General features: G+C 40.4%; 1 long non-coding RNA gene across 1 annotated transcript; it reads left to right on the top strand.

Annotated features, from left to right (window-relative positions):
• Positions 1 to 211: 211 nt before the first annotated feature.
• Positions 212 to 21,785, top strand: LOC128656974 (uncharacterized). The gene is made up of 2 exons (XR_008402072.1): positions 212 to 623; positions 20,728 to 21,785. It is a non-coding gene; the product is annotated as an uncharacterized LOC128656974 (long non-coding RNA).
• Positions 21,786 to 21,871: the final 86 nt, after the last annotated feature.

Raw genomic sequence — 21,871 nt, 5'->3', positions numbered from 1 at the left:
CACAACCAACCTCCCCAAATAAAAACCTACTTTTAGGAATTGTTAGCATGAGCAGTGCCACATTGTTCTTAGCTGCCATTTTGTCTTTGGCATCCATCTTGTCTGAGTAACATTTATTATAGCAGCTATTCTGTAGTGGGAAAAGAGATATTTGTTATTAGTTTCTTAGAGCTAGTTTGGCCTTGCAGATGTTCTGGGCAAGGTGCCTGGAAGTTGCTATCTCTATAAGATGCTCATATGGCCTTGCTTTGGGCCTAGATGCATTTGTTATTATGGCTATAGAAATATTGCTTCTCAAAACTGTCTTTTACCTAATTATAATAATGAGCTTGTATTTTTCCTGACAAACACTGTGTAAAATGATGCGGTCATAACGTGTTATCTTGTTAACCCTATATGCTGTAACTGTCGTCTATAAGACATGCCTTTCATCTTTCAATAAACAGAATGTTTTTTTAGACTCATTGCTGCGTGGTCTGAAGTCTGTTCTCGTGGATATCCTGATCAAATAATATATTAATTTCCAGCTGGTACGGCGTGCCTAAGGCCCAGTCATGACTGACACTCCCCCTCTGAAAACAACATCTAACAATTCTGGTGTCAGCTCGTGGGATTTGCACTGGGTAAGTAGATGAGTGTTTTTTTACTCTACTTTTCCCTCTGTGAATCTGAACCTAAATTTATTCTTATAATAGGTGTTGGTTATATATGATAGAGGGTTAAGGGGTTCCTGCCGTAAAGAAGCAGGGTTTTTGCAGAGGTTTTCAGACCTGCCGGCAGTTGTGATAACCCCTTCTAGACAGGTTTATAGTCCTGTGCTAGTTTAGACAGGTGTACAGTCCTGTATGGTGAAGCGCACAGAAAAAAGTTAGCATGCATTTGACGGGAGGTTTAAGTCCCCCGTGCAAGTTGGCATCGATATGTTGTGGTGAGTTCGAGTCTCATCTGTGTTGAAGTTGTCCCTATACATTCCTATAGTAGAGGGGTTTTTTTTTTTACCTATTACTGGATTTGAATTACTATTTGGTGCTTTTGCTTGCTTGTTTTTATTGCTATATAATTGTGCTGTGCTTAGAAGATATTAAAGGGACATAATACTCATATGCTAAATCACTTGAAACTGATGCAGTGTAACTGTAAAAAGCTGACAGGAAAATGTCACCTGAGCATCTCTATGTAAAAAAGGAAGATATTTTACCTCACAATCTCCTCAGCTCAGCAGAGTAAGTTCTGTGTAAAAAGTTATACTCAGCTGCTCCCATCTGCAGGTAAAAAAATTAAAAAAATGAAGAAATGAACAGCAGCCAATCAGCATCAGCAGTGCTGAGGTCATGAATTCTTACTGTGATCTCATGAGATTTGACTTAACTCTCATGAGATTTCATAGTAAGCTTCCTTTACCTGATTGGTGAAATAATATGAGAGTGCACGATGCTCATCCTTTCAGTTGTCCCGGGACAGACACACTAAAATGCTGCTTAGAAATCCTTTACAATGGGAGGTGGCTTCTGAAGAACTTTTGAGGTAAACTATCTTTCTTTTTTACATAGAGATGTTCAGGTGATATTTTCTAATCAGCTTTTTACAGCTATGCTGCATCACTTTCAAGTGTTTAAACATTTGGGTATTATGGCCCTTTAAGTGAATGAGTGTTTATCATTGCTGCTGTTATTTTGCTGCTATTATTGTGTTGTGAAAATGGGGTCTGCTCATAGTAAAATATTGATAATAATGCATAGAGAACAGGTGAATGCTATTGCATTTTTAATGTCTACAAAGGGGTTAACAGTTTTGTTTCAAGGTAGGGAGCTGTGCATGCTGAAGTTTTCTCCTGCATTCAGAGAAGTTATGAGTAGAGAAAGGGGGGGCCAGTGCTGTGTAATGAGTGTTGGTCTGTCGGTTCTCACTGTGTCTTGTATGACGTGTAAAAGATTTACTCTAAACCAAAAGATCTGAGAATGTATTATTTTGTTTGAAATTTGTTTGTCCCAATCTGTGGGGAAAATGGCCATTCCTTGCAAATTCGGACACTTTCAAATACATTTTGAATTTGGTGGAAAGTTAATCTTATTGTATTCTTAAATGTCTTTGGTATGTTATGAAATATATGTTTTCCTGAATGAAAGAAAGAAAGAAAGAGACTGTTAATGTGTTTTCTGTGTCACTAAGAGTTTGATGTATGTTGAAAATGCTTTAGAATAAATGTTAGGGAGTGAATTTATGGTATGCAAACTGAACTTATGCAATCTTTGTGTTGCGATCTGTGAGACTAGCGGAAAAAAAAGAAGAAGAGAAAATATTCAAAGGGGTACAGGCAAACCGATATAAAAGATTTTAAAGAAATATTTGCAGAGCAAGAAGATGAGGTTTATTGTAAGCCAAACACTAGTATATTTAACTATGTCAGCAGTTTCAATTAAAGATATTTTTTAATTTGGGTAAAATGTCCCTTTAACTATCCTGCAGCCCACTGTGAGTGTGTTTTTTTTATGCTGGCTGTGTTTGCTTAGGCTATTCAAAGGACGTCAGTATACATTTTTATTATAAGTGAGGGCAGTGGATCATTGAGAACAATTTAAAGGGGAAATTTTTGGACAAACTGTCTTTTTACTCTATCAGTGTACATTCTTATTATTCTTTTTAGAAAGCTCATTTTGTTGTATACCATTGTTATATTTAGTTAGAGAGCTGCAAAATAGTGAATATGAAATTATAGAAAAGTTAAATCAAATAATTGTGTATTTAATAAAATCTTGGTTATGTAAAAGTATAGACTGGATTCTAGAGCTTTTCACAAATTATGTGTGCCATACATGATTTATTTAACAGTGGATTTGCACTGTGCATATGAGCAGGGGCTATATAGAACAGTGGCTATACTATTATTATCTGATCTTTCCCAAAATATAGTACTTAGGGTGTTTGTGTGTCCTTTGTAAATTTATGGTTAGGGATTTTATTTGTAAATATGCAACTGGAGTTTATTGATCTTCTGAAGTGATTGCATTATTAGTATGATCTTATAGTATTGTGCGTGGTAGAATTTGCAGAATCTAGGGTATAGACGGTTGTTATAGGCTTTTAATTATTTGTAGTGTTTTGCGAGTGCTGTGTTTCAGTAATGTATAAGTATATTTGTTGAATTTCAGGTTAATTGTGGTTGTTAAAAGTTTGTGCCGGCTGTTATTGTTTTGTTTTGTGGAATGCACAGTTGGTTTTAAGTGTTTTCTAAGAGAATGTTATGTTTTTATTTTTAGTGAATGCGTGTGGAAGGGTGCTGTATGAATGGAATATTGAAGTGTATTTGATTTTGCCTGATGTTAAGAATAGTATACTACATGCATGAGTGGAGTGCATGAATTGTCTTTTAGTTTGCTGTTATCTTGTGTTTGCGTGACACATAGGGTGTATCACGCAAACAAAGGGGGAAGTATTGATGCGCATCTTTATGTGATTTTGGTGATTATTTTAAGTAAGTAAATTAACCTAAAATGTTTTTATTTTTCTATTTTGTTCTTAACACAATATTTGTATTTGCAGGATGAGATCATGAAGCTCTATCCAGAGATTAAAGACAAAGACACTAACTGAATTATTTTTTGAGTTTTTCATATTTAGGTAAAATCTGTACAGATAAAATTCCATAGTGCACTCTCCAAAAGATTGAAGATTGAATGCAAGTAAACCTTTTAAAGAAAGAAACAATGAAGATAAAATACCTTTTGTCAAGTTTTTTTTTTTTTTTTTTAATTTTATAAAACCATCTTTTATTGTTCATAAGTGCGAAACATATGGTTACAAGCAACTGCACATTCGACGTGTAGGATATACACGTTACAGATCATACTTTTGTTTACAGAGACAGTCATGTTTGAAGATGACATTTTAAACAACAATAAACTAATAACATAAAATGACAATAACAAGGAAAAACAATACTGGTCGCTTATGTTCACATTTCTTCTATAGACTATGTGCCTGTCTATGTGGGCTTGCCATATTCAATTTACACTTCTTTTTTAATTGACAACCAGATCTGTAGCTACACATGTATAGACCGTCCCCTACCATTTATTATGAGTATCACCTACCACATTTAGAATGAGCTATCTATAGTTCTTCTGCAGGAGGGACCCTCCGACCCCACGGCTAAGTGTGATTCAATGTCCGGCCATGTCAGATTCAGGGGGTTGAGGATTAACAGGTGTCAGTGAATCGTCCCAGAGGAATCTCATGTTATAGAAGAACTCTAATCTATGTCTTTTCAAATATCCAAACTCTTCTAGACCTAGTAACTCATCAACCTTTTCTAACCACATCTGTCCAGTCAGAGGGGTCGATGTTTTCCATTTTAGAGCTACCAAGATTACAGCACTATTTATTCCAACTTGCAGTAACTGTCTCCTAAGATTGCAAGGTATTTTTGGGAATTTGTTGAGTAGGGCTATGTGGGGTGTCAGGCTAAGATCTTTGATTAGTCCTTTCCTAAAGTGGTTCTCTATATAATGCCATAGTTGTGTTAATGTTTCACAATCCCACCACATATGTAAGTAACTGCCCTACTTTTTACATCCTCTCCAGCACTGGTCACAGGAGGACGGGTAAATAGAGTGTAATCTCACTGGTGTCAGGTACCATTGTGTTATTACCTTAAAGTTAAGCTCAAGTATTTTGGGTGAAGTTGATGATTTTTTAGTATATTGAAATATTAGTCCCCATTCTTTATTGCTTAGTGTGCCACCAGAGTTCCCTATGCCAGTTATTGGTGTAAGTGGGTAGATCCACTGTCATGTGAGTCTGCAATAGGGTGCGCATTTTTGAAAGTGAATGAGGCATCGGTGTGCTACTGGAACAAGCCTTTTCAAATGGGTCAACTGTCTTAAGAAGTCCGCCCTGTACGGTGTTGTGTTAATAAAATGTGCGAGTTGCATATATTTTAACCAAGGATGATAAGCGCCGTTCGCTACTTCTTTTATTTCCTCTCTGCCCAAGAGTTTACCCTCATGTAGGAATTTCCCCAAAGGAGTGGTATGACCCCATTCTGTCAGTCTCTGGTAGTTTCTATCTAACCCTCCTGTGAGTTCAGCATTCATTGGGATAGGGAAAAGTGGGGACCTAGGTCCAGATATATAGCTTCTCTTATTTATAATTATGTCCCACTCCTCAAAGAAGTGTTGATGTATCGGGAGTGTCGTGCATTGCGGGGGTCTCAAGAATTTGGGTACCCAACACAGGACTCCAACTGTAGGGACTTTTAATATATGAGAATAAATTGCTATCCAGGCTTTATGTTCTGATGTATTGTGCCAATCTAATACCCTCTGTAGCACTATTGCGTCTAAATAAACTCTTATGTCCGGTAAACCCAACCCACCAGTTATGGTCGGTCTGTACATTGTGGCTTTATTTATTCGGGGTTTACTCGCTCCCCAAACAAATCTGTTTATATGGTTCTGGATTTGAGAAGAAAACCACTTAGGCAGAGCTACAGGCAAAGCCTGTAGAACATACAAAATTCTCGGTAGTGTCATCATTTTTATACATTGTACTCTGCCCCACCAGGATATGGGCTTAGTCGCCCATGTGTTTAAGTCTCTCTGTGTCGATTGCAGTAAAGTCTCATAATTATTTTTGAATAGTGTTTTCGGATTCGGGGATAGATAAATACCTAAATATTTAAGGGAGTCAGTTTGAAATTTTAGGGGGCAGACCTCTGAAAGCCTCGCAAATGCTTCCCGCCCAAGGGAAATATTTAATAATTCCGATTTGGCTGGATTCACTGCAAAATTGGAACAATTTCCAAAATTATTTAATTCCTGCATGATTTCCTTCAAGGATTGGGTCGGGTCTGTAATCGTAAAAAGAACGTCGTCGGCATATAACGCGATCTTAAAGCTATGTGGGCCAATTTCGATTCCTCTTATTAGATGGTTGTTTCGGACATGTGCTGCCATCACTTCCATGGTAAGGATGAACAGTAAGGGAGACAAGAGGCACCCTTGTCTTGTTCCGTTGCCAATTTTAAATGGGCGTGATAAAATACCATTTGCTTTAACCTTCGCGGTAGGGTGGGCATATAGGCTAAATATTCTATGGAGCATGCGGGGCCCTATCCCTATTTCAAACAATGTTTCTTTGAGGAATTGCCAATCGAGCCTATTGAAAGCCTTCTCGGCATCAGTCGCCAAGAAGACCATCGGTATTTTGTGGTGTTTGGCATATGACATGAGGGTCAGAGCTCTTATCGTATTATCCCTCGCCTCTCTATGGGGTATGAATCCAACTTGATCAGTGTGAATAATGTCCTTGAGTATTTTATTTAATCTCTTAGCTAAAATCTTACCTAATATTTTTAAATCTGTATTCAATAATGATATGGGTCTATAGTTTTTGGCATCTGTAGGAGTTTTGTCTTGTTTTAAAATAACTGAGATATGAGCCTGTTGCATCTCTGCGGGCAATGGTAGTCTGAAACAGGTTTAAGAGGTGTGGTGCCATAGAGGATCTATATACTTTATAATGCATGCTGGTGAACCCATCTGGGCCCGGGCTCTTCCCTGAGTGCAAATCAGTAATAACTGAGAGGATTTCTTGTAGTGAGATAGGGGCCTCAAAATCCTCTTTTAGTGGTGTCTGGATTTTCGGTAAATTAGCCTCTCTGATGTAGTTTTGTATGTTAATTAGTCTGCTTGGGGATTGGTCTGTCTGTATGTTATACAGCTCTGAGTAATAATCACCAAATTGGTCCGCAATTTCTTTGCTGTCAATCAGATGTTGGCCTAGTGGTGTTATCAGCTTACTGATATGGGATTTCATAGTTTGTTCATTAAGAAGCCTAGCTAGTCTTGGCCCTGCCCTGTTGCCTTCAAAAAAGTAGGTTTTTCTCAGTGCTAGTGCCTTTCTCTGTGTTTCCTTAGTCAAAATCATGTTGATGTCTTGTCTTACTTTGGTTATGTGCGCTAATAGTATTCTATCTGATGGGTTGTTCTTGTGTTGTATTTCTAGTCCATTTAATCGAGTCGTCAATCCCGTTATAGAGGAATGGTAATGTTTCCTTAATATGGCTTTTTGTTTCATGCATTCTCCCCTAATGAACGCCTTGTGTGCTTCCCAAACAAACTAGGGTGTGTATCTTTATTACTGTTAAATTGAAGATATTCCCTAATTGCTTTTTGTAACACCTCCTGAACTGGATGGTAATGAAGAAGGGAATTATCCATTCTCCATACAAAAGGTATCGTCGGAGCATCCGGCCATTTCAAATTTAAACTAACGGCGGAATGGTCAGACCATGCTGTAGCCCGAATCTCTGTGTCTTTTAGAAGGGTCAAATGATTCCTATCAAGAAACAGGTAGTCAATACGAGTGTATGTAGCCCAGGGATGGGAATAGAACGTGTAATTATGTTGTGTTGGGTGTTGCACCCTCCACGCATCAACCAAACCCAGAGCGTCCATGCATGAGAAAACCGTGTTTGGCGCCCTGGTCCTTGCCTGCCCGTGTTTCGTGGATGAGTCTAGGGAAGGGTCCAGTGTAGCATTGAGATCCCCTACCATTATTATTGTTCCTCTCTTATGTTCAAGCTGGAAGTGTAAATGTTTGTGGAATAAGATACTAACACCTTGCTTTTTAATGTAGTATGCATTATGGAAACCTGTATGAAAATCTTTCGAAACCAAAGAGGGTTCTGTGCCTGCCACAAAGTGAGTTTTCTGGAGGAATACAATTGAATGGGAGTGCTTGGCAAAAATGTTTAAGGGCCACTGAGTGCTTAATTGGGGACTTAAGTCTTTTGACATTTTGTGATATAACCTGTATTCTAGGCACCGTCATGATCATATCTAGAGGGGGCTGTAGGCATCTGTCAGGGTTGGCTTACCTGTTGGAGACAGCTTTGTGGAGGTCGGAGGCATCCCCCGCAGTCTGGTCCCATAAATAAAGCTACTGCTGAAAAGAGGTGGTCAAGGTAGTAGAGAGATACATTCCCTTAATTGGAGGTCTGAGAACGACAAGCACGTAAGTGCAATCAACCAGTATAACAAACATACAATAACAAAAACACAAATAAAACAAATAACAAAAATTCCTATAACTATTCAACATAGAAATTAAGACTAAGCGATTTCTGCTCAGGTTGTAAATAAGCTACGAGGCTGGTGGCTTTGCCTTTCCACTCTAAAATGGGTAATAATTATTCTTATCTTATCAATCAATGATATCTTTATCACTCAACTGGGTTTACATTATAGAAGCTAGCTAATCTCAACTATGTACCCTTTTCTAAATCTATAAATATAATATGATATGACTGCAGTCATAAATACTTCACGGTGGGTCTGCAGGGCGTGCGGAAGAGGCAGATCCAGATGTCTCGGTGTTCCTTCTTTTATTAGGCATCGTGGACCAGTTCCTTCTTTGTGGTTTAGGTGTTGTCGGCCTTAGTTGGTTCCTGCCTTTAACAGTATCTGAAATCTTGGGTAAGGATGGAAGAGCTATATTTAATTGTTTGCAAAACAGTTCCAAGTCCTCCGGTCCTCTGTATATGTAAGTTTTCTCATCTTTCAAGACCTTGATGGCGAAAGGGAATCCACAGTGGTATGATATCCCTAAATCCTGGAGGTGCAATGTTAAATACCTGGCCTCTTTGCGTTTAGCCAAAGTGATTGGGCTAAGGTCAGGATAGATCTGTATAGTGTCTTCTTCGAAGTGAAGAGGCGATTTTTTTCCTGGCCGCCTGAAGAAGTTTCTCCTTGTCTGAAAACTTATGGCAGCAGAGGATCACGTCCCTAGGAGGCAAGCTATCAGGAGGTTTCGGGCTCAAGGGTGATGGGCTCCTTCTCTGGATCCAATAAATATTTGAACAGATTTTGGAGAAAGGAGGGTAATTGCTGCGCCAAAATCATCTCTGGGATGCCACAAATCCTAAGATTCTGGCGGCGGCCCCTGTTATCAAGGTCCTCCATTTGCACCTGCAAGTGCTCAATAGCCTCGTGCTGGTATTGAAATGCCTGTGTAGTGTAATATGAGGATTTATTTTTGTCTTCCATTTGCTCTTCTAATTCCAACACTCTGTCTCCCAGTTCTCGAATGTCTTTTTTTCACTTCTGCTAGACCACCTTTGATGGCCCGGCTAACTTGTTACATAATAGCTGAGAGGTCTGCTTTAGTAGACAATGCTTGGAAGTCGGCATGGGTTATTGGTGTTGTGTCATCCAGTGCAGATGTGGTGGCTTGAGATGGGGTGTCTTCAGTGGCATCGCTACAGGGGAGCAAGGGGGGGGGGCAATTGCCCCCCTTAGATTATGCTTTCCCCCCCGTCTGACCCCCTGCCAGCGCTTGTGTATATATATATATATATAGAAGCCTTCCGTTCAATAAAAACATAATTTATGCTTACCTGATAAATTTATTTCTCTTGTAGTGTATCCAGTCCACGGATCATCCATTACTTGTGGGATATTCTCCTTCCCAACAGGAAGTTGCAAGAGGATCACCCACAGCAGAGCTGCTATATAGCTCCTCCCCTAACTGCCATATCCAGTCATTCGACCGGAACAAATAGAGAAAGGAGAAACCATAGGGTGCAGTGGTGACTGGTGGTGACTGTACTTTAATTAAAATTTAGACCTGCCTTAAAATGACAGGGCGGGCCATGGACTGGATACACTACAAGAGAAATAAATTTATCAGGTAAGCATAAATTATGTTTTCTCTTGTTAAGTGTATCCAGTCCACGGATCATCCATTACTTGTGGGATACCAATACCAAAGCTAAAGTACACGGATGATGGGAGGGACAAGGCAGGGATTAAGCGGAAGGAACCACTGCCTGAAGAACCTTTCTCCCAAAAACAGCCTCCGAAGAAGCAAAAGTATCAAATTTGTAAAATTTTGAAAAGGTGTGAAGCGAAGACCAAGTCGCGGCCTTGCAAATCTGTTCAACAGAGGCCTCATTTTCAAAGGCCCAGGTGGAAGCCACAGCTCTAGTAGAATGAGCTGTAATCCTTTCAGGGGGCTGCTGTCCAGCAGTCTCATAGGCTAGGCGTATTATGCTCTGAAGCCAAAAGGAAAGAGAGGTTGCCGAAGCTTTTTGACCTCTCCTCTGTCCAGAGTAAACGACAAACAGGGTAGATGTTTGACGAAAATCTTTAGTAGCTTGTAAGTAAAACTTCAAGGCACGGACTACGTCCAGATTATGTAAAAGACGTTCCTTCTTTGAAGAAGGATTAGGACACAATGATGGAACAACAATCTCTTGATTGATATTCTTGTTAGAAACCACCTTAGGTAAAATCCCAGGTTTGGTACGCAGAACTACCTTATCTGCATGAAAAATCAGATAAGGAGAATCACATTGTAAGGCAGATAACTCAGAGACTCTCCGAGCCGAGGAAATAGCCATCAAAAAAAGAACTTTCCAAGATAAAAGTTTAATATCAATGGAATGAAGGGGTTCAAACGGAACTCCTTGAAGAACTTTAAGAACCAAGTTTAAGCTCCACGGGGGAGCAACAGGTTTAAACACAGGCTTAATTCTAACCAAAGCTTGACAAAATGCCTGGACGTCTGGAACCTCTGCCAGACGCTTGTGTAAAAGAATAGACAGAGCAGAAATCTGTGCCTTTAAGGAACTAGCTGATAATCCTTTGTCCAAACCCTCTTGGAGAAAGGACAATATCCTAGGAATCCTAACCTTACTCCATGAGTAATTCTTGGATTCACACCAATAAAGATATTTACGCCATATCTTGTGGTAGATTTTCCTGGTGACAGGCTTTCGTGCCTGTATTAAGGTATCAATGACTGACTCAGAGAAGCCACGCTTTGATAGAATCAAGTGTTCAATCTCCATGCAGTCAGTCTCAGAGAAATTAGATTTGGATGATTGAAAGGACCTTGTATTAGAAGGTCTTGTCTCAGAGGCAGAGTCCATGGTGGAAAGGATGACATGTCCACTAGGTCTGCATACCAGGTCCTGCGTGGCCACGCAGGTGCTATCAGAATCACTGATGCTCTCTCCTGTTTGATTTTGGCAATCAGTCGAGGGAGCAGAGGAAACGATGGAAACACATAAGCCAGGTTGAAGAACCAAGGCGCTGCTAGAGCATCTATCAGCGTCGCTTTTGGGTCCCTGGACCTGGATCCGTAACAAGGAAGCTTGGCGTTCTGGCGAGACGCCATGAGATCCAACTCTGGTGTGCCCCAATGATGAATCAATTGAGCAAACACCTCCGGTTGGAGTTCCCACTCCCCCGGATGAAAAGTCTGACGACTTAGAAAATCCGCCTCCCAGTTCTGTACGCCTGGGATATGAATCGCTGACAGGTCGCAAGAGTGAGTCTCCGCCCAGCGAATTATCTTTGAGACTTCTAACATCGCTAGGGAACTCCTGGTTCCCCGTTGATGGTTGATGTAAGCCACAGTCGTGATGTTGTCCGACTGAAATCTGATGAACCTCAGTGTTGCTAACTGAGGCCAAGCCAGAAGAGCATTGAATATTGCTCTTAACTCCAGAATGTTTATTGGGAGGAGTTTCTCCTCCTGAGTCCACGATCCCTGAGCCTTCAGGGAGTTCCAGACTGCACCCCAACCTAGAAGGCTGGCATCTGTTGTTACAATCGTCCAATCTGGCCTGCGAAAGGACATACCCTTGGACAGATGGACCCGAGATAGCCACCAGAGATGAGAATCTCTGGTCTCTTGATCCAGATTTAGTAGAGGGGACAAATCTGAGTAATCCCCATTCCACTGACTTAGCATGCATAATTGCAGCGGTCTGAGATGCAGGCGCGCAAATAGCACTATGTCCATTGCCGCTATTATTAAGCCGATTACTTCCATGCACTGAGCCACTGACGGGCGTGGAATGGAATGAAAGACACGGCAAGCATTTAGAAGTTTTGATAACCTGGACTCCGTCAGGTAAATTTTCATCTCTACAGAATCTATAAGAGTCCCTAGGAAGGAGACTATTGTGAGTGGGGATAGAGAACTCTTTTCCTCGTTCACTTTCCACCCATGCGACCTCAGAAATGCCAGAACTATCTCTGTATGAGACTTGGCAATTTGAAAGCTTGACGCCTGTATCAGGATGTCGTCTAGATAAGGAGCCACCGCTATGCCTCGCGGTCTTAGAACTGCCAGAAGTGAGCCCAGAACCTTTGTAAAAATTCTTGGGGCTGTAGCCAACCCGAAGGGAAGAGCTACAAATTGGTAATGCCTGTCTAGAAAGGCAAACCTTAGGAACCGATGATGATCTTTGTGAATCGGTATGTGAAGGTAGGCATCCTTTAAGTCCACTGTGGTCATGTACTGACCCTCTTGGATCATGGGTAGGATGGTCCAAATAGTTTCCATTTTGAATGATGGAACTCTGAGGAATTTGTTTAAGATCTTTAGATCCAAAATTGGTCTGAAGGTTCCCTCTTTCTTGGGAACCACAAACAGATTTGAATAAAAACCCTGTCCTTGTTCCGTCCGCGGAACTGGATGGATCACTCCCAATACTAGGAGGTCTTGCACACAGCTTAGGAATGCCTCTTTCTTTATCTGATAACCTTGAAAGATGAAATCTCCCTTGTGGAGGAGAAGCTTTGAAGTCCAGAAGATATCCCCGAGATATGATCTCCAACGCCCAGGGATCCTGAACATCTCTTGCCCACGCCTGGGCGAAGAGAGAAAGTCTGCCCCCCCCCCCCGTTTCCGGATAGGGGGCCGTTCCTTCATGCTGTCTTGGGGGCAGCAGCAGGCTTTCTGGCCTGCTTGCCCTTGTTCCAGGACTGGTTAGGTTTCCAGGCCTGTCTGGAATGAGCAACAGTTCCCTCTTGTTTTGAAGCGGAGGACTGTTTGGCCTTTGATTTGGCCCGGTCCTGAGGAAGGGTATGACCCTTACCTCCAGTAATGTCAGCAATAATTTCCTTCAAGCCAGGCACGAATAAGGTCTGCCCCTTGAAAGGAATGTTGAGTAACTTAGACTTTGAAGTCATGTCAGCTGACCAGGATTTAAGCCATAGCGCCCTACGCGCCTGGATGGCGAATCCGGAATTCTTAGCCGTTAGTTTAGTCAAATGAACGATGGCATCAGAAACAAATGAGTTAGCTAGCTTAAGTGTTCTAAGCTTGTCAATGATTTCAGTCAATGGAGCTGTATGGATGGCCTCTTCCAGGGCCTCAAACCAGAATGCAGCCGCAGCAGTGACAGGTGCAATGCATGCAAGGGGCTGTAAAATAAAACCTTGTTGAATAAACATTTTCTTAAGGTAACCCTCCAATTTTTTATCCATTGGATCTGAAAAAGCACAACTGTCCTCAACCGGGATAGTGGTACGTTTTGCTAAAGTAGAAACTGCTCCCTCCACCTTGGGGACCGTCTGCCAAGTCCCGTGTAGTGGCGTCTATTGGAAACATTTTTCTAAATATAGGAGGTGGGGAAAAGGGCACACCCGGTCTATCCCACTCCTTGCTAATAATTTCTGTAAGCCTTTTAGGTATAGGAAAAACATCAGTACACACCGGCACCGCATAGTATTTATCCAGCCTACATAATTTCTCTGGTACTGCAACTGTGTTACAGTCATTCAGAGCAGCTAATACCTCCCTAAGCAATACACGGAGGTTCTCAAGCTTAAATTTTAAATTAGAAATCTCTGAAGCTCTCCGTCCTCATGTTCTGCATATTGTGACGCAGTATCAGACATGGCTCTTACAGCATTTGCGCGCTCTGTATCTCTTCTAACCCCAGAGCTATCGCGCTTGCCTCTTAATTCAGGCAATCTGGATAATACCTCTGACAGGGTATTATTCATGATTGCAGCCATGTCCTGCAAGGTAATCGCTATGGGCGTTGATGTAATTGGTGCCATACTAGCGTGCGTCCCCTGAGCGGAAGGCGAAAGGTCTGACACGTGGGGAGAGTTAGTCGGCATAACTTCCCCCTCGACAGAACCCTCTGGTGACAATTCTTTTATAGATAAAGACTGATCTTTACTGTTTATGGTTAAATCAATACATTTAGTACACATTCTCCTATGGGGCTCCACCATGGCTTTCAAACATAATGAACAAGTAGTTTCCTCTGTGTCAGACATGTATAAACAGACTAGCAATGAGACTAGCAAGCTTGGAAAACACTTTAAAACAAGTTTACAAGCAATATAAAAAACGTTACTGCGCCTTTAAGAAACACAAATTTTGTCAAAATTTGAAATAACAGTGAAAAAAGGCAGTTACACTAACGAAATTTTTACAGTGTATGTAACAAGTTAGCAGAGCATTGCACCCACTTGCAAATGGATGATTAACCCCTTAATACCAAAAACGGAATAATAAATGACAAAAACGTTTTTTTAAACAGTCACAACAACTGCCACAGCTCTACTGTGGCTTTTTACCTCCCTCAAATACGACTTTGAAGCCTTTTAAGCCCTTCAGAGATGTCCTGGATCATGCAGGAAGAAGTTGGATGTCTGTGTCTGTAATTTTTGCTGCGCAAAAAAGCGCTAAAATAGGGCCCTCCCACCCATATTACAACAGTGGAAAGCCTCAGGAAACTGTTTCTAGGCAAAATTCAAGCCAGCCATGTGGAAAAAAACTAGGCCCCAATAAGTTTTATCACCAAACATATATAAAAACGATTAACATGCCAGCAAACGTTTTATATTACACTTTTATAAGAGTATGTATCTCTATTAATAAGCCCGATACCAGTCGCTATCACTGCATTTAAGGCTTTACTTACATTACTCCGGTATCAGCAGCATTTTCTAGCAAATTCCATCCCTAGAAAAAATATTAACTGCACATACCTTATTGCAGGAAAACCTGCACGCCATTCCCCCTCTGAAGTTACCTCACTCCTCAAAATATGTGAGAACAGCAATGGATCTTAGTTACTTCTGCTAAGATCATAGAAAACACAGGCAGATTCTTCTTCTAAATACTGCCTGAGATAAACAGTACACTCCGGTACCATTTAAAAATAACAAACTTTTGGTTGAAGAAATAAACTAAGTATAAAACACCACTCTCCTCTTACGACCTCCATCTTTGTTGAGAGTTGCAAGAGAATGACTGGGTATGGCAGTTAGGGGAGGAGCTATATAGCAGCTCTGCTGTGGGTGATCCTCTTGCAACTTCCTGTTGGGAAGGAGAATATCCCACAAGTAATGGATGATCCGTGGACTGGATACACTTAACAAGAGAAATTGTGAAAGCTTGTGTGTGTTCAGTACAGTGATGCAGAGCTAATATAGGAGTTATTTAGGGCTGGGGAAGAGGAGATCCCTGGAAATGCTCTCTAGTGTTTGGAAGCAGGAGGAAGTTGCACAGACAGGTGGGGTTAGACCAGGAGTTGGGGGTGGTGCTTTCACTGGAGCGGCAGCCGGTGTCCCAAGAGCAAAACAGAGGTTCATTCAGCACTGGAGCTTACGCTGGAGGTTTTCTTCCATAGTACAGACACAGGGAGGGACTGTATCTATCTACAGGAGATTAATTCCGCTGTGTTTACTTAACCTTCTGTTGTTCATATACAGCCATAGCATCTTTATGCAGTGCGTGTACGGTTACTAATAAACTTTAATCAAGAATGAATGACAGCGTCTCAGTTGGTAAAGACAGCAGTGTTGCCTGTATATGTCTGCTAGCAGGGCTGGGTGTTCGTGCCAGAGGTTTCATTCATTACACAGCCAGGTTATTTTGTCTTTTCTATAGTTATTTCCTGTACTTAGTAAAAATGTATATGCATAGCGCGCCTCCCCTCCCCATGCTCTGTTTGAGCGGAAGAACCCCCACCACCCACATGCAGCTCCAATGCTAGCCTCCAGTCCAGTTTCAGTCACAGCCGGTCACATTCCTACACAACACAAGGCAGTGGAACATGACCGGAGACAGAATAGGAGACTGGACTGGAACGGAAGAGGGGGGAGCCAGACAGGCACTGTGGTGTGGTGCAGGAAGACTAGCTACTAGAGCGCGGGAAGGAGCCAAGCAGGACCGGGTCAGCAGGCAGCAAAAAAATGACGATTTGGGGGTAAGTGAAGTCACTCTCACTCACAACAGGGACAGGGTTACTTAGGACATGGCATGATGGCAGACGGCTCACTCTCTGTAACAGACAGACCCAGACTCCACCGATAAAAAAACACTTTAGCTTGGTCTCTAGAGAATCTGTAAAATACTGGCTGCTGCAAATTCCCGTGTCAACTGTCATAATGTTTTTTCCGGTATGGCTGACTTGTCAAAATCTGCAATATACATTTCACACTTCTGCCACCTTGTCAGCCATACCGGAAAAAAACATTGACAGTTGACAGGGGACTGTATGTGCAGCAGCATTTAGTAGCCTGGTAGGTTTCTCTGGAACCCCACTGGAAATACATTAAAATTACCGTACATTGTGAAATTGTAAAAATTTTAAATACACTATGCTATGCTAGACAATAGAGCTGTCTGTGTCAGATGTATAGGTGTGGCAGTGGCACTGCCAGCATAGCAAATAGTTTTATGTGTGAGGGGTAGATGTGGCAATACTGAGATACTAACTACTGAATATACCTGAGGTTTAGGTATACATACACACACAGTTACACACACATGAATACACACACACACAGACACACACATACATACACACATACTTACATACACATACATAAATAGTTACACACACACATTATACATACATACACACAGTTACATACATGCATAAATACACACATATATACATACAAACATACAGTACATACACACACAAATACATACACACACATAAATATACACACATAGTTAAACACACATACATACACAAATACACACACAGGGACTTCTAATTGTGTTTTTGTAAGAAATATTGATTATACTTATTGGTGCATATCAGTCAGGATAATTGTTGCTCAGCTTAGCTAAAACTTGTTAAACTGCCAGCTGCTCACAAGCCAGCGGGAGCCTGCATTTATATTTTATTACCTAAAGCAGCCTATGGAACTCTTACATATTCCCTCAGCTCTGCATGTCCTACACTATTATACCCAAAGTTCAGCCTATAGCAACTACCTCAGGCAGTCTCTTGCTGTAGAGCATTTCCAGCATTTCTATACTTCCCTACCTAAACATCAGGTATATTCAGTAAGAGTTCCATAGGCTGCTTTAGGTATTAAAATATAAATGCAGGCTCCTGCTGGCTTGTGAGCAGCTGGCAGTTTAACAAGTTGTCACAATACATTTAACAAGTTGTCACAATACATTTAACAAGTTTTAGCTAAGCTGAGCAACAATTATCCTGACTGATATGCACCAATAAATATAATCAATATTTCTTACAAAAACACAATTAGAAGTCCCTGTGTGTGTGTATTTGTGTGTGTATGTATGTGTGTGTGTATGTATAATGTGTGTATGTATGTGTATGTAAGTATATATGTGTGTGTGTGTATGTGTGTGTATGTATGTGTGTTTAACTATGTGTGTGTATGTATGTATAATGTGTGTATGCATGTGTATGTAAGTATAAATGTGTGTGTATGTATGTGTATGTAAGTATATATGTGTATGCATGTATGTATATGTATGTATATGTGTATTTATGCATGTATGTAACTGTGTGTATGTATGTCTGTGTGTATATATATGTGTGTGTATATATATGTGTGTGTGTATTCATGTGTGTGTAACTGTGTGTGTTTATACTTGTGTGTGTATTTATGTGTCTGTGTGTATATGTATATGTATGTCTATTTATGTGTCTGTATTTAAACTATAAAGAAAATCTTTTGAGAGTTTTCCTCTCTTTCTCAGGTCTGAAGCAATACCTGAGGAAGAAAGGAAAACTTGGAAGCTTGTTTTTTTAAGTATTTAGGTTAGTACAATAAAAAGGTATCATTGCATACCGCATTACTCTGGTATTTTTGGAATCTTATTTATATATATATTTAGTTTATTTTCAGTGGTATGATTTAGTGGTGGAAATTATTAGTGCCCCCCCCAGTTTTGACTGTGGTATCTTATGTGCCCCCCCCTATATATTATTCCTAGAGTCGCCACTGGGTGTCTTGTTGGTCAGGAGTGAGTGTTCTCATCTCCCCAGCTGGGGATGTGTCTTGACTTTTGAAGTACGGGTTTAGCTTGCCTCCTGCCCCTGTATTTCCCTTAGATAATTTGTCTGCCTTGTTTTTATTTTTTTAGGCCATCCTATAAACAGCGTCTCTATAACTGCCCTTCGTAGGCTGTGTGCAGCCTTGTAGTATGCACAATGATAACGTTATGGGTCTCTAGGCCACAATGATCCTGTGTTATACAAACATGCACCTGTTACGCCTTGGAAATCAATAGGTCTCCCAGGCCCACTGTGTCATATGTATGTGATTGACTTGCGGCTATTACAGGTCCAACGCAGGTCCCTTGTTGTGTTTACAAAGTAAGGCCCGCTTCTCCCTCTGCCGTTCAATACCACGGACATAGTCCCATTAACGGGGCAGTGTGTGTTATGGGCTGCTGTTAGCTATCTGCAGCGAAGAAGCACCCAGAATATATATGTATGGCTGACCGTTTTGTGACCTCGCTCACAACATTCTAGGAAGTTACCTGCGCCACAGCAACAAACAGTCCGGTAAGCTTTCCGTGTGGCTATGGTCACATACGGTAGTGCTAGTGCATACCCAGCAGATTCACAGAGCTATGGTCGTCCCGGGATGGACTGTACACCGCTCTCTTCTCACATGCGGTATTCAGAGTGTCCGGTATCTATATATTGCTGCGTCACACACTTCTCTGCTTGCCCCTGTTAGGCTTCAATCCGTAGCGATGGTTATGCCGTTTTCAAGGATTCAATTACCTAATGTTACCACATATTCCAAGCTTCACTAGTTATTCTTAGTGGGAATGTACCCAATTGATGGTGGATTATAAGCTATAGAATGCCAATTAGAGCTGTCTTAGTCGGAGCTTCATCTGAATGCGACCATTTGCTTTGCTGGTCGGCTCCGCCCCCCTTGTCAAGTTTGTTTTAACCACCATACTGCAGTAAAAGTTGCTGAATTATCTTTGGATCCATTCTTTGCTTTGCATGCTGGTACCAGCCCCAGAACTGGACTCTGGGTAATCTATAAGCAAAAACAAGAGGGCGACCCCTAGTGCAGATCAATGATGAACCAGTAGTGGAAATCTGTTAGTGCTAACGAATGGATACTCACAGTATGAAATGCACCCTGTAGTGCAAATGTAGCATACTAGGAATATTATAGTGTCCTAGTGCACAAATCCACCCCAAAGCGGCACTGTCGTGATGTCAAATGAACTTCAAATGTATGAGATGGACGTCAGGATGATAGAAAAGAAAAAGAGAACTCCAGTATCGATATAAAAATATTTAATTAAAAAGATAAAAATGAACATACACAGATCTACAATGACATCTGTTGTAAAATTGCCTATTTTCTCTCCTTTCTGGGTAATCTATGACTGTTTCTATGGTGTGTGTCTTCAGAACATAATAAAGACTATCCTTCTCTGGACTGTGTCATGCCTGTTGATATTGAGGACCTGTTATGCTGTTACAGAGTCAACAACAATTACACTAGGGGAGTATTGTTTTAACTTGTTTACTTATATTGCTTGTTTTGTAATCTCTTGTATTTGTGTTATTCTTTTGTTGATCATATTAGTTATAAGAAGTCATATAGCAGAAAAGTATGCCTTATTTGTATTAGTACAACATTGTAGTTTATGTACTTAAACAAAGTAACCCTCTAGATAAGTGTAACTCTAAACCTTGCAGTATTGTAACCTATTGAATGGCCCACTGAGTATAGAAAATATGTTTGCACCTTTATAGTTTAAAGAAAATGCTGCAATATATCAGAATATTTTAGACCCTTCACCCTATGGAACACAGTGAGGACACGTTTCAGCTAAAAATGTATATTAATTATACAGAGAAATATTTGTTTAGGGAAGTAGCATAATTATAGTTCTATTGATGGTATAATTTCTACCTACCATGGCTTTTAGTGGAGCTATGTTATAAAAGCAAATGTATTTTTCCCTTTTATTAATTGGTATGGTATCTGCAATTTGAATTGGGTAATTCCAGATGTTTGTCAATGAAAGGAATTATCTTACCATAAAGATGTGTTTACCTTTAAAAGATTTTGTATTTTTAAATAATGTTATGATTGTATTCTTTCCTCATACAGGAGTGTGAGAGAATTTAGGTTGCATAAAATAATTAGTAAACTAGTAGTGTTTATATCAGACGAGATTGCTGACTATTAAGATCATAGTTGGAGAATTATAAACATTACAGATAGTAGCTTTGCAGAATAAAGCAACACTAGGTTCTTTTATTTTTAGTAGTTCCAAGTGACAGTGTGAAATTTTTTTTTTTTATTGACTGTTTTATTTTTCATTTTTTATTTTTGTTGCAGGGCAGCCTTAGCATAAGTTTAGCATAGCCAGTCAGCCTCTTGATGAAGTATAGCAGTTTTCACGTGCTTAGTATTCATTAAGTATCATTTAAATTGTATAGAGAAGCTGTGAGTTATTCTCTGTAAAAGTTTCAGTGTATTTAGTTTGTGTTATATATCCACAATGTTTTTCTGGTTTTGAATGACATAGGATAAGTTAAGCTAAATGAATTGTGATGCTTACAAAAAAGGTGAAAGAAGTTTTATTTGGACATAATTGTGATTGTATCAGGGTGTGTACTCATCTTGTGCTGTTTTGTTTCCTTCTTAGACTCCTTCTGACTCGAGTGTCTGCTTGCTATGGGGATCCACTAGCTTTCCTTGTCTACCACATGAACAAACCATCGGACTTCCAGCATCTACCTGCAGAAGAACACTGGATAAGCACCCCTATTGCAAATGGACTATGGTATTGAAGCAGAGTGTCTGAGGAAGGTGGGGCGCTCTAAGAGGACAAAGACTGTTCTTAAAGTGATCAGAGGCCATCTAGAGACATTTGTGCTGTTCCCATGTCATGCTTCACTGTGGAGAATGTACAGAGCAAGAACCTGATGGAAATATTGGGGGGTGCTAGCAATGCAAGTGGAGAACATAAAGATGCAGCATTGTTTGGGGGAAGATAGGGGGCTGGTTGGGTCTTTGTGCAGATAGACCAGTAGTTTGAGGATGCTGGGAGGTAGATGGAGAGTATTGGAGAGGCCACACCTATGTGCAGTGACAAATTGTGCCCTATTGGCCAATAAAATTATACCACTACATGTGAATATCTTTCTCTATAGTATTCTCACATAGATTTATGTTATACCAAAGTATCAGGCTTATATTGTTGTTAAAGGATTTACTGATTTTCTGTGCTTTTCAATTTTTATGTTATTCTGTTAGAATAAAAGAGTGGTATGTTAGGAATTGTGAGCATGACCAGCGCCATCTTTTCTTAGCTGCCATTTTGTCTTTGGCATCCATCTTGTCTGAGTAACATTCATTATAGCAGCTATTCTGTAGTGGGAAAGACATATTTGTTATTAGTTTCTTAGAGCTAGTTTGGCCTTGCAGATGTTCTGGGCAAGGTGCCTGGAAGTTGCTATCTCTATAAGATGTCCATATGGCCTCGCTTTGGGCCTAGATGCATTTGTTATTATGGCTTTAGAAATATTGCTTCTCAAAACTGTCTTTTACCTAATTATAATAATGAGCTTGTATTTTTCCTGACATACACTGTGTAAAATGATGCGGTCATAACGTGTCATCTTGTTAACCCTATATGCTGTAACTGTCGTCTATAAGACATGCCTTTCATCTCTCAATAAACAGAATGTTTTTTTAAACTCATTGCTGCGTGGTCTGAAGCCTGTTCTCGTGGATATCCTGATCAAATAATATATTCATTTCCAGCTGGTACGGTGTGCCTAAGGCCC

Source organism: Bombina bombina, chromosome 4 (genome assembly GCF_027579735.1).
Source record: "Bombina bombina isolate aBomBom1 chromosome 4, aBomBom1.pri, whole genome shotgun sequence".
Classification (NCBI taxonomy): Eukaryota; Metazoa; Chordata; class Amphibia; order Anura; family Bombinatoridae; genus Bombina; species Bombina bombina.
The sequence above is the reverse complement of the archived record's forward strand: the minus strand, read 5'-3'. Positions and strand labels throughout refer to the sequence as shown.